Source organism: Neopelma chrysocephalum, unplaced genomic scaffold (assembly GCF_003984885.1).
Source record: "Neopelma chrysocephalum unplaced genomic scaffold, ASM398488v2 Primary Assembly neopelma1_23b, whole genome shotgun sequence".
In the NCBI taxonomy this organism is placed as follows: Eukaryota; Metazoa; Chordata; class Aves; order Passeriformes; family Pipridae; genus Neopelma; species Neopelma chrysocephalum.
The window spans coordinates 6,622,470-6,634,882 of NW_020897692.1; the positions used below are offsets into that span (position 1 = coordinate 6,622,470).

The 12,413-nt window shown below is 40.6% G+C and overlaps 1 long non-coding RNA gene across 1 annotated transcript; it reads left to right on the forward strand.

The window, feature by feature from the left end:
* The first annotated feature begins 800 nt into the window (after nt 1-800).
* On the forward strand, nt 801-5,719 carry LOC113972882. Its single transcript, XR_003536054.1, has 2 exons — nt 801-917; nt 5,640-5,719. It is a non-coding gene; the product is annotated as an uncharacterized LOC113972882 (long non-coding RNA).
* The last annotated feature ends 6,694 nt before the right edge of the window (nt 5,720-12,413 follow it).

Sequence of the window (12,413 nt, forward strand, 5' to 3'; positions counted from 1 at the left end):
CTCAATATCACAGAATCATAGAATCGTTAGGGTTGGAAGGGACCTCTGGAGATCAGCCAGTCCAACCCCCTGCCAAGGCAGGGTCACCTAGAGCAGGTTACACAGGAACTCATCCAGGTAGGTTTTGAATGTCTCCAGAGAGGGAGACTCCACCAGGCAGCCTGTTCCAGCCTGTTCTGCCCATTGTCTCCTCATCCTGTCACTGGCCACCACCAAAAAGAGTCTGGCACTGTCCTCTTGGCACCTACCTTTGAGATATTTAATATGCATTAATGAGATTCCCTCTCATTAAACAGGCCCAACTCCTGCAGTCTCTGACATTCTAAACCCCTAATCATCTTTGTGGCACTCCACTGGACTGATATATACTCATACAAACAATATATATAGCCCTGTGGCAGGGGGGTTGGAACTAGATGATCTTTAAGCTCCCTTCCAGTCCAATTCATTCTATGAATGGCCTACTGGGGGGACACAGTGGGAAGAAGAAAACCTCGAAGCCAGCCATGCAAGCACACTGCCAAAACACCCGTGTGATAACAACAGACCGTATATCCAAAGCATAGCACCACAGTGGATGCTGAGAAGAAAGCTAACTCCATACCAGCGAGACCCAGTACAGACAAATGTATCTACACACCTATAAATGAATACAATGTGTAGATACACGCACGTATACATGTATACACAAAACATGCCTTTGTGAGGTACATAGCAAGTGCTTGAGGCAGAGGCAGTACAGACGAGGCAACTTTGCTTTGCAACATGAACAACAGAGTCACATTTGCTTTCAGGTCTCATGCTCGCAGCTGGAGGTGGCATTTCTCCCAGGTGTAGCAGCCCACTGGGCCCCAAGTTCATGCTCAGGTCTTGCACATAACAGTGAGCACACCACTGGATGAGTGCAATGCCTTGCTGTAAGTGGTTCAGTTTGTCAATACACAATTTATTCAAGTTTCTCCATGTCAGAAAGAGGAAAGAGTAATGGCACATTAATTAAATTTAAAAACCATGTCCCTAAAAGGCAATCAAGTAAGCTCAAAAAGCACAGTAAATACAGGGACAACAGCTGACAAGCTACACCAGTTTTCCACTGATTTAATTTTTATCCCTTTGATTTAAGCTGTCAGACAGAGGGAACTCCACTGAGAATCACAATGAGATCAAGGTTATTATTTTTTTACACTGTGATCTCAGACAAGTCACTCTTACCAGTGAAATGAAGATTATGCTATGCTACCTGGCAAGTAGCTGCAGGATGATATCCACATTGTCAGTGCGTGTACAAAGGTACACTGTAAAGAGAGCCAGCATCAACTGTGGTATACACTTTGAGAAGGTCTGTGGAACAGGCACCAAAATAATCCTGCAAAGGATACTGTGAAGTCTTAGGTTTCATTCTAGTAGCACAGCTAATGAGGCTTCTTAATATATCTTCTGCATTCACATTTTAAACAGTCAATACCCTTAAGCTCATTAATTATACCAAGACTTTCACCAAGAAAATAAATATCTACAGGACTTCTTTTTCCACAAATTGCAGGATGAGAAGCTTTTAGGGCCCTTCCTGGAGCAGAAGCATGATGCTGTTAGTGTGCTTAGGGTCACAGATATTTCCCTCTGTGCTTCCTGATAAATCACTCAAGAACCAACTGTTCTGCAGCTACAGGTAAGGAGGAGCCAGAGGAGAAGAAGAATATAGTTTTGGAAATTAGAAGAAATGAGAGCAGGTGCCATAGCTAGGTTTGTCTCTACAAATTTCAAAAGTCAGTAATAAAAATTGGTGCTCAAAGCAGTGACAATAACAATTCCTCCTGAAAAGATTATCAGCTAAAAGTGGACAATTTTAGAGTTCAACCAAACACTATGTGCAGTAGAGATGGAGGTGGAATTTGCAGCTTTGCAGCTGCAGAAAGCCAATTTCTCTGCTGTAACAGTATGAGGCTATCGCTGACAAATTCACAGGCTTCACAAATTCACGAATAATTTCACAGAGAGCAGGAAACGACAGGTAGGATTTGTCCAGGTTTTTAGTATGCATGCAGAGCCTGTATAATTGTGCAATTTTGGCTCGACAATTTAAAGACTCTTTAAAGACATTTTACAGACTATTTCAACACGTGTCCATGTCAACATATGCAATGAGCAAAATCTCTGCAAAGAATTTGGTGCTGAGGACCAGACAGCCACACCATACCTACTTTAGCAGTTGCTACTTCAGACTAGCTTTACTCTGGTCCCAGCAGCTGGTCCTACGTTTGGGGCTCAAGTGCATTAGAGGCACTCCCAGAGCCTTCAAGTTTAATTTCACCCAAAATAGTCACATGCTTCAAGCCCGCTGTACTGCACAAACGAAAGCACAGCAGGTGAGGACTATGTAGAGATTCTTTCTATAAAAATGTGCTTGAGCCTAAATTAAAATACCACACACCCTAACACCTCTCTTCTCCTCATCTGAGTTACCAATATTCACAGTCATGTTTGTCTGTTTGATTATTTCCTGGAGGAAAAATAAGATATAGGAACATCTTACTTCAATTGAAATAACTGATGTTCTTTGAAAAATCAATTTGCTGTTGTCAGCAGGATGTCTGCATGCCAAAGAGCACTTAATTTAAAAGACAAAATATTTGGAATAAATATGAGTGACTATAACACAGTGTTACTGCATTCCTTTTGCAAAAGTTTACACTATACAGAGCTTCTGAAAAGCCACCAGTACTAGCTCACGCTCATAAATCCCAGTAGGAGACATCCAACTACCTATACACGTTTATGCTGCAGGCTGGAAAGAAAAAACAATACATTTGCAGCTTAGCTATTGAGAATTTAATTTTTTTAATTGTTTTAAGCATTTGAATAGTATTAACCTGTATTTCAGATAGCACTAGAATCCAAAAGTTACAAACTGCCAGCAGTGTTCTTATGAAAGGAGTAATGGAGGGAGGGAGGCAGAAAGGAAGGAAGGCAGGAAGGAAGGCAGGCAGGCAGGCAGGCAGGCAGGAAGGAAGGAAGGGCAGCCATTTATTTATTTTCCGAAGAAAAACATAGTTTCAAGGAAGGTGTGCCGTCTGTATTAAACCACAAAAGATAATTTACCTTATTTGTAAGCTACTGAAAACTTCATGTTGCAGAACACTGTTTCATAATCAAAACAGTTGGATTTCTCTCTTAGAATCAGAATTAAATTTTCAATAGTTCTAGGAATGGAGGCTTGGTACCTGATAGACAGACAAACTCTTCCCCCTGGCGGTGTATCTGAGCCATTTACTGAGAGTGAGACAGTAAAGATTTGTAGGTTTGTAATATAAGGATTTTCCACATCAGTTTGAAGAGTCATTAGAAACAACACAGTTGCTTTTAAATTTCTATAAAGTTTGACACCCTAGTGCTTTCTTCATGGGAAAGCATAGCAGCTATTTGATGAGTTTGCTATTACATTAGACTGGCTATCACATTTAGGAAGTCGCCTTTTTATCCAGCTATTTCCAGAAGATGGGATTTGCTTAACAGGTTGCTCAAGTCTGAGCACATCCCCTCATTTTGCTAGAGTGGGCACAAAGTAGCTGGGTGCTTTTACATCCCAGAGCTGAAGAGGAAACAGCCTTGAACCACCTATGTGACTCACCAGTTGAATTTAGGGCACAGCCTGAGCACTTAGCAGTCACATTAGGTGAACAGAGAGCTTGCACCCAGAAGATATGACTGCCAGGATGGCAAAAAACGTTGCTTTATGAAGCTTTGCCCATTGCCCTGTGCCCAGTGGAGATGTTGGGCTGAGGAAGAGTCTGTCTGAGCTCCATTAACACAGCCACATTCACCAAGGAATTCTGCAATGACTAACCCTCCAGTCATTCTCACTCATGGCTCATCTGAAAGAGACCTTCCAGCTCAGTTAGCCTGTCTCTGCACTCAGGCCTCTGACTCAGTGTCCTGCTGCTGAGTGGGCATCAGCCCCTTGGCCTGAAGGTCTCCTGCTGCCATAAACATTTCAAGGCACAGTTAAAGCTCTTTGAAGATGATACACATAAGTGCAGGGATTTGTAGCTGACAATGCAGGATCCAAGCAGAAGCTGAGTTAGTGACCCTTTCCTCACATCTGAAGTTAAAACATAAGCTGTGTGATTCAAGTTTTTGTTTGCTACACTTCAGAGTCCTGAGACTACCTTGCACCTTGATGCAGAAACTAACATGCACTTGATTACACTTGGTTCTTCCAAAGGAACAGTGCAAGGAAAGCCTGTCTTCACACAGGAATCAACAGCCTGTCCCTTTCAAGTGGGAAATACACTTAATCTATCAGCTTTTATTATTTGACACTGAAGTCGCACAGTCAGAAATCCATTTTGTGAGGACAGATGGGTCATGCCACCTTCTTCAGCTTGTCTGTTAGTTCACAATAAAACTGAGTTTCAAAGCTGAGAGGGTTTTGGTACAAGTATTTTTATTCCTTTTTCCTCCTCAAACCTACACATAACAAAAAGTGCTGCTTTGCCTGGAGCACAAAGTTGTGGTGCCGGTCACCAGTGCTGACCAGCTCAGCTTTAAGGACATAATAACACAAGAGCATGCAGTGATAGCACCATTTAAGCTTCCATGACTCTCCTGGAAAGCTATATAAGTGGTAGGTATATAATCACTATAGGCTTGTTGAGGCACAGTGCAGACTAATAATTTACATTTAAAGGAATCCTAGATGACATCTATAGCAACTGTTTCACATATCGTTAAGGGTGTTTTTGGAATATGATAAAGGAATCTCAGACTGCTCTTCTGTTTTCTTCTCCCAACTCCATCATTTTTCTGCAGTAAAGAAGGGATATCTGAGTATATTAGTGCTGTGTCTACCCCCAGTTCCACTATATCAGATTTCACTACAATATGAGGCTACCTAGCAGGAAGCTTAGACCTACTCATTGTACAGGGAACTCAGAACAGGGAAGATGACAGTTATCCCTGGGATGAAAGTGTCACCAAGATTTTGCTGGACAAAGAAGTCCAATTTGGCTTTTAACTTAGAAATAGAAAAAAATCACTCACAGATAGCATGGCAGACAAAAAGTTTATCCTTCATTTAAACATTTCTGGAAAAAAACCCCAGAAGCATAGAAACCCAGTTAATAAATGCACTATTGTTAGTCTGGATCCCTTAACAAGCACAATGGATACACTGTATTTGCCACGTTACAAAAAAAGTTGCAGAGAAAAATTATTTGTCCTTCAAACCTTGAGAGCTCTGGCATTTGCTGTGCAGAAAGAGTGGAGAGATTCCAGACATACCATCATCGAGTGCCTCAACTGGAAACTCCGGAAAAAGGTGAATTATTCAGCTGTATTCAGATGAATCACTAGTTAAGGCTCCTAAACAATATTAACATTACATTAACATTTCAGTCAAAGTCATTTATAAAAGTAACACACATCAAGAGCTTTTTCCGTTAATCATCCCTCTAACAAAATCTGCTCAAAATTAGACCCAGGATTTACCATAGACTTGATCTATATGAAGTACTTGCCACATATGCCTGCTGAGTTACATTTCAAAAGAGCTGTAGTTTGGCCAGAAGCATACACTGTTATTTCGTGGTTTAGCTAGGTAGGTCTGATAATAATTCGGAAACATTAATATTTTTTTACAGGTGAGCAGCTCCTTGTACAATGTTCAGATGAGTCATTGAAACAGCCCTAAATCCTGCCAGTGTGCAAAAGCAAAAGCAAACAGAAGAAAAAAACGATGCAGTAATTTTCCCACGAGCTGAATAAATGTAAGAATCAGCCACTGGGCAGCACCCCACACTCATGGGATTCATCAGAAGACCCAGGACTGATGACTTGCTTCTCAGTTCAGGCTACAGGAAATTCCTCCAAAGTTATGGAACTACAACAACTATCCAATACATACATGAAGGAGAGAATCTTACAGCAAATATCCTGCTGTGACTGACTCCTTTAGTGTGAGAAGAAAAATGCTATAATAATGGCATTGTGGTTATTCCACATTTTGTAAACTCAGCTCACTTTTATCCAGCTACAGGCTTCTCACTGATGCACAAGATGGTCTTACTTCATCTGTCAGAAAGGAAGGGAATTATCAGTAAATAAGACAGGGAGGGCAAGAGGATTATTACCCACACTACTCCAGAGCCCTCCCTACAGTGTTTTCCCTGTGTCAAGAAATCAGTTGGGAACCAAATGGATACCTTGCCATTAATGTGCAGATTTCAGACCCTTCTTCAAAATTCTGAATTTTGTTTCCCAAAAGCAGTTCTATTCCCAAAAGCAGTTCTATTCCCAGTGCAGCTTCTCTCCCCTGAAGCAGCTATTAAGTCTTAAGATTCTGTCAATTTGTGCTGAATACTTGGCAGAAGAACACTTTAAAGAGCTGTGTCTGCTTGTAGCAATCTTCAAAAGGAGCACTAAAGACTGGAAAAAAGTGGTATTTTAACATCATGGGATGCCTGGTAACCCTTAGAAAACCAGAAGTATTGCTGAATTAGCACTTTTTCTTACATTTTAGTTTAGAAATGAATTCTAAGACTTTTCAGCTGTGATTGTTATTTCAATCAGGCATGTTGGCTAATCTTGATAATAGAAATAGATACAATATTTGGACAGAAAATAGCCTGAGGCAATAGGAAACCAATTTGTGAAATTACAAGTACAGAAAACACATGATATAGAAGGAACCATTCAATTACATAAATAAAATGTGAATGAAAAGGATTTAGAGATGGCCGTAAAGTCTGTCTTGCTGAAACAAGGGCAAAATCCTGTTTCTTGGCATGCACAAACATTTGAGAAGCACAGTTGGGTTTGCTTTGAATCAAAGATATTTCTCAAAAGAAGTTTTGAAAGCCTTTTGCCAGGACGGTTTACCATGCTGTCTTACTCTGACCTCCCATTCAGTTCCTTCCCATGACTGCAGTGAAACTGGAGTGTTCTCCAAGCCTTTGGTAAAGTGTAAGCTGGAGGCCATAGAGATCTGCCTAGATGAGTATCTCACACCAGTTTTGCAAATTATGGGCATTCTGCATGTGATAGATGAGGTATTGTAGATAATCCATTAACATCTCTGAAAATCGGAGTTTGATTTTTTCCTCTACTATAGAATATTTGGCTCTACTTTATAAGAAAATGTAATTTCTGGTCAGGTGGTCTTCTGAGTTAAGCCAAACACCTTTAAGCACAGTATTTATGCACCAAAAAAAAAAAATGCACCTCAGAATAGTTTCTGTTAAAATCTGATTTTCTCTGACTAGCTGAACCCTTGTGTTGTTCCATTTGAAAACTGAACAGGATTATCTTACTGAAACAAATTTTGAACCAGATAACCATAATGCATAATGCTCTTTGTTCAGCCAAGTTTCTTTATACTATTCTTCATGGTTAGTTCTAGCTTAATATGTGTGCAACTTCATGCTACTTCAATCTTAAACCCCCCAATGATGGACAAAGGATACTTTTTCTTAGAAATGGTTATGCTGGGTCATCTGAGTAATCATCTGGGTATGATCAGCTTTATAGAACAGACAAGGAAGTTTGTGTTTTACTTCTCATCTGTAGCTTTAATTAGTTCTCTGTTGGCTTTATCTTTAGTCTGGCTTTGTTCATCTTTCTGAACTTCATATCATTCTCCCCACTCGTGTGTCACCATAGTGCTGATGTTTAAGCAGTAGTGATCTGGAAGTGCTACTCCTGCCTCAATTTCATGTAGTTTCTCTATTCTAAAGTGAGTATAGTTCCTTTAGTCTCTCAACTATTGACTTAATCTGATTGTAAAATTCTTGTTTTACAGTGTTTGAAGGACTGAATCATTTGTGTTGATAAAACATCACATTAGCAGTTTTTAAGCTTGCACACAACTGGGCTGAGAACTTCCAGCTGAGAACTTTCAGCTGAGAACTTTCACAACCTCTTTTCAAAGTTCAGTTAGGGATAGAAAAAACTTAAAATGAAAGTGACCTCTACGATGAGATATAAAAGATAACATATTAAGTATTGACAAGAGTGTCTTTCACAAAAATAGAATTCAGGATTGAGCTTTGACCTACACTATCAAAGCAATAACTCACAGATTTATAAAAATGGACATTTGGAGCAAAGCAAAGATTTTCATGTCCGTTCCAAGCCTGGTGGTTGCACTTGATGAAATTCTTTACTTCAGAAGACCTTCAACCTCTCCAGCCCGCTATACTTCTCTGCAAAAGGACATCTCCCTTTCTTCATCCAGAAGAATATCCTTTTCCTCCTAGTGTAAGAGTTTTTGAAGGAAGCCACACTGGCATTAGAGCTTGTTTCTCAGCTTTGTGGGTGACCCTTAATGCACAAACTTCTTTCAAAATACCTGTGAAACTCTGGAAGCATGTTTTGATGAAAGACCACTGGTCATTTCTTTGACCACTTTTTTACACTGGAGGCTTCACAGCATTCTAGATAATGGACATCTAAATGGGTAAATAAATATAGAACACAAAAAGAAAGTATGTAAGTTTACAGCCTGCTAAGATTTGTATCCTCTCTATATTAAGACTTCTTCTAGAACTGCCTGCAAAACACCCACAATGTAAAACTTCCCCAAAAGCTTGGGTTAATGACTACATATCAATGGGTATGTCTGGCAGTAAACCTGTTTATGTCCCAATCAAGTAGAACCTGCCCAAGCCACACCTTAAAACATGAGCAGCAGATCAAACATTTACACAATACCAGAATGAAATGCTATTGTACTTAGGCCACTCATACAACAGCTCCTTACTTTGTTCCTGCATTGTATCCCCTACTTTTAATGAAGACAGATATTCCTAGCACCCACATCTGTGGATTACTTCGCTTGTCAAAAATTCCCTACCCCAGTAACTCAGAGCAGTCTTCAATGAGCTGCAGAAGCGGCTTCTGACCAGCATGTGAAGGAAAAAGCTGTTTCTATGTCCTGTTGAGGACTTGGGACTAACTAGAGGCCTGCAGCTAAAGGAAAGATGTTTCCCTCTTACCTGTACTGACAGTAGCAGAGTCAACATATCCACCATTTGAAGTCAGGAAGACAAGAAGAAAATACAATAGGTAAGAAAAATGGGCTATGCATATGGGGGGGCTGTATGTGTGAGGGGGAAATAAAGCTGAGAGATGACTTGTATATGCATATATGACATGGAGCTTCTCAAGCAGGTGCAGTGGAGGGCAACAAAGATGATGAGAGAACTGGAGCATCTCTGTTACAAGGAAAGGCTGAGGGAGCTGGGCCTGTTCAGACTTGAGAAGAGATGACTGAGAGGAGACCTCTTGTCTTGTCATCCATGTGTAAAGTATCTGAAGGGAGGGTGTCAAGAGGATGGAGCCAGGCTCTTCTCGGTGATACCAAGCAATAGGACAAGAGGCAACAGGCAGAAACTGATGCACAGAAGTTCCACCTGAATATGAGGAAGAACTTCTTTACTGTGCAGGTGACTGCACCCAGAGAGGCTGTGGTGTCTCTCTCACTGGAGATATTCAAGAACTGTCTGGACACAATCCTGTGCCATGTGCTCTGGAATACCCTGCTTGAGCAGGGAGGTTGGACCAGGTGACCCACTGTGGTCCCTCCCAAGCTTACCTATTCTGTGATTCTGTGTGATTCTGAAATTCCACAAAGATGCTAGTCTGCCATCTTTCACACATTTTTGCACTAGTTCTGGTTTCCTTGACTCTGACTCCAGTAGATTAGTCAAAAGCATTTAAATACTTTGAAAAAAAATAATGTTGGGGTTCCTTCCCTCTGTGTACATACTCTGTGTGCACATACAGTGACATTGGTCAGTTCCAGGGGGAGGAAGAAAGAAACTGCTGCAAAATATTCAAGAAGTTCTTGCCTCCGGCACATATTCAAGAGGGTGACTCAAACTGTTGTCAATCCTTTTGTCAGTCTCAGCAGGCTCACCATTTCTCTGGTCCACACATGTCGCATTCACTAAGATAGCTTGCAAGGAAAGGTGAAGAGTTTTTCCATCCTCAGTAAAAAGTCACACCGATACTAGCTGACTTCAAGCTTTTCCAGCACATTCCAAACTTTCAGGGCTTGTAGACTTGGACCCATATTATTCACTTCCAAATGAGCTCAGTTCTTTCAGGCAGTGAATGTCCTCTTACACTGCCAGACTTTCAAGATCCACTTCAAGTCACTCAACATATATGCTGCTTAGATAGAACCAAGCACAGGAACAGATGAAACTAAGGCTTTCAGACTTTTACAGTATTAGAAGCTATTTGTTCAGGAGAATCTTTGAACCATGTACATTTCAACATCTTAACCTTGGATTTAAAGCTAAAAAGATTGGGGGCACATACTGAAAGAACTCTGCTAGTGTGGTGTGTGTGGAGAATCCCAGGTTATTTTCCTTCTGAATGGAATAAAAGAAAATTTTGCTGTCTTTTTGGCAGCCTCCCAGGAATCCTCTGGCAAGATCATAGTGGTCCCATATCACTATGAAAGTAATCCAACTCCCCATTATCCTCGGTGAAAGCCCTGCAGAGAATGGTCTCTACAGAGCTCAGCTCAGAATTGGCAAAATGCAAGAGCATTTGCCAGTTTGCACAGCAGAGACACAGATCAAGGCCTCAGTCACACGGGGGCATCTCTAATTGACCAGCAATAATGTCGGTGAATCACAGTTCATGTCCCATATGCAGAAGACTGGGTGGCTGGTGGCTTCTGTAACACTGCAAGGTCTCCAGCAAAGTCAGCCAGGAACTCTCCAGTACCTGCCAATACAGTCCCTTTTGGCATCAGAATTAAAAGAATAAGAACTTTCCCTTGGCAGCAAAATTAGTAATTCCAAGCTTTCACTTACAAAGCTCAGCTTACTGAACTGAACCTAGTATTACAGCCTTATCCAAGACGTGCTTTGAAACAGTTTCTTTCACATTGTTTGTGAGATAGCATGGGAAGTTTCTGCTCTTGACTACAGCAGTTTCATCTAATGTGGTTTGTAACAGAAGAAAGGATCAGTCCAGTTTGTGATGGAGATCAGATTTCTCTCGTTAACAAACACAGCATTCCAAATCATTTAGGAGTCTTTATCCAGGAGGTCAGCAAGTCTTCTATAGAGAACTATCGGTTTAATAACCAAGAGATGAATATTATTGAATAGATCTATACATTCTTGAATGTTACCCAGTTTCCATTCTCAATTATCCATAGATAAATTACTATTTATATTAAAACAGTCCCTAAACAGAAGGGGTAACTAACATTAGCTGGTTACTAGAATAATTATTTCACAGATATTTTCTGATATTAATTAAACACATTAAGAAATGGGAGATGCAGCTATTTTTTACTTCCTTGAACTGCCTCCTCTTCCTCATCACAGTCTGTTGTCTTTGCTTTCTAGTTTTTCATTAGCACAAGGATGCAATGTTTGGGTTAAATATATTTATAGACAAAAAGTCAGAAGTCAAACACATTTACTGTCCATTTTATTTTCTGTTGTGGAATTCGAGAGTTGCCCTGTAAAGAAACACACCACAGGTAGTTAACTTTAAACCTAGGCTCGTCCAAGCTATTATTCACAAGAGATCGCTATTGTGACTTTTAGTTTCTAGTGGAGAAATAAGTTTTGTAAAAAAAACCCACAAACAACACAAAACAGTCAGTCTCACAGACAAGAGTTTAGGAAAAGTTTAACATAGGCATTACAGCAGCAGGCAGTTCCTCCTCTGCATTCCCCACATGATTAATGATAATGCATTAAACTTGCCAGCAAGCATTTACTTCGCTCTCTATTGAATCAAGAGCAAAGGTCCTGTTTTATAACAAAAGATCTAAAAATATCTATGTTGCCTAGATTGTCAACTGTCCCCTCCTAAAGTGGAATCAGGTCCCTGATCCTGTTCACAGTACCACAGCAAATGGTTGGACCAGAATAAAAGAAGAGTGGGGAGGACAAGATGTTAATCCAGTTTTACTATAGGACACTTCATTATGTGAAAATGTGGCCTTGTTTGAAGGTAATGCTAATGTCTTTTTAGCAAGGTGAGGGTACTTCTATTCAGAAAGTGAAGGGGCACAATCTGTTTTCAACATGTAGCTCCAAGTGCAGAATAACCTTCCAGTTTTAATGAGGAAACCCTCCTTTTGTAAAAAGGGGAGAGGCTTTACTAAGAATTACCCCCAAAGGATCCTATCTTCAGTGCTGCCTTGCAGCCCTGCAAGTACCTTGAGGAACACTGACACTTCAGCTTCAGTACTGACCCAACTGACACTTTGCTACTAGCCTTGCCAAAGGTGGAAATGTTTCAAGCCTTGTTTAGTGCTTTGATATATCTGTGACACATGCACCCTGGCTCTTCGGAATTAGCGAGTTTGCAGGCCTCAGATATTTCTGACCCTTTCCTGTGGTGTTTGACAGCAACTCCTCATAAAGGTCATCTTCAGAAGG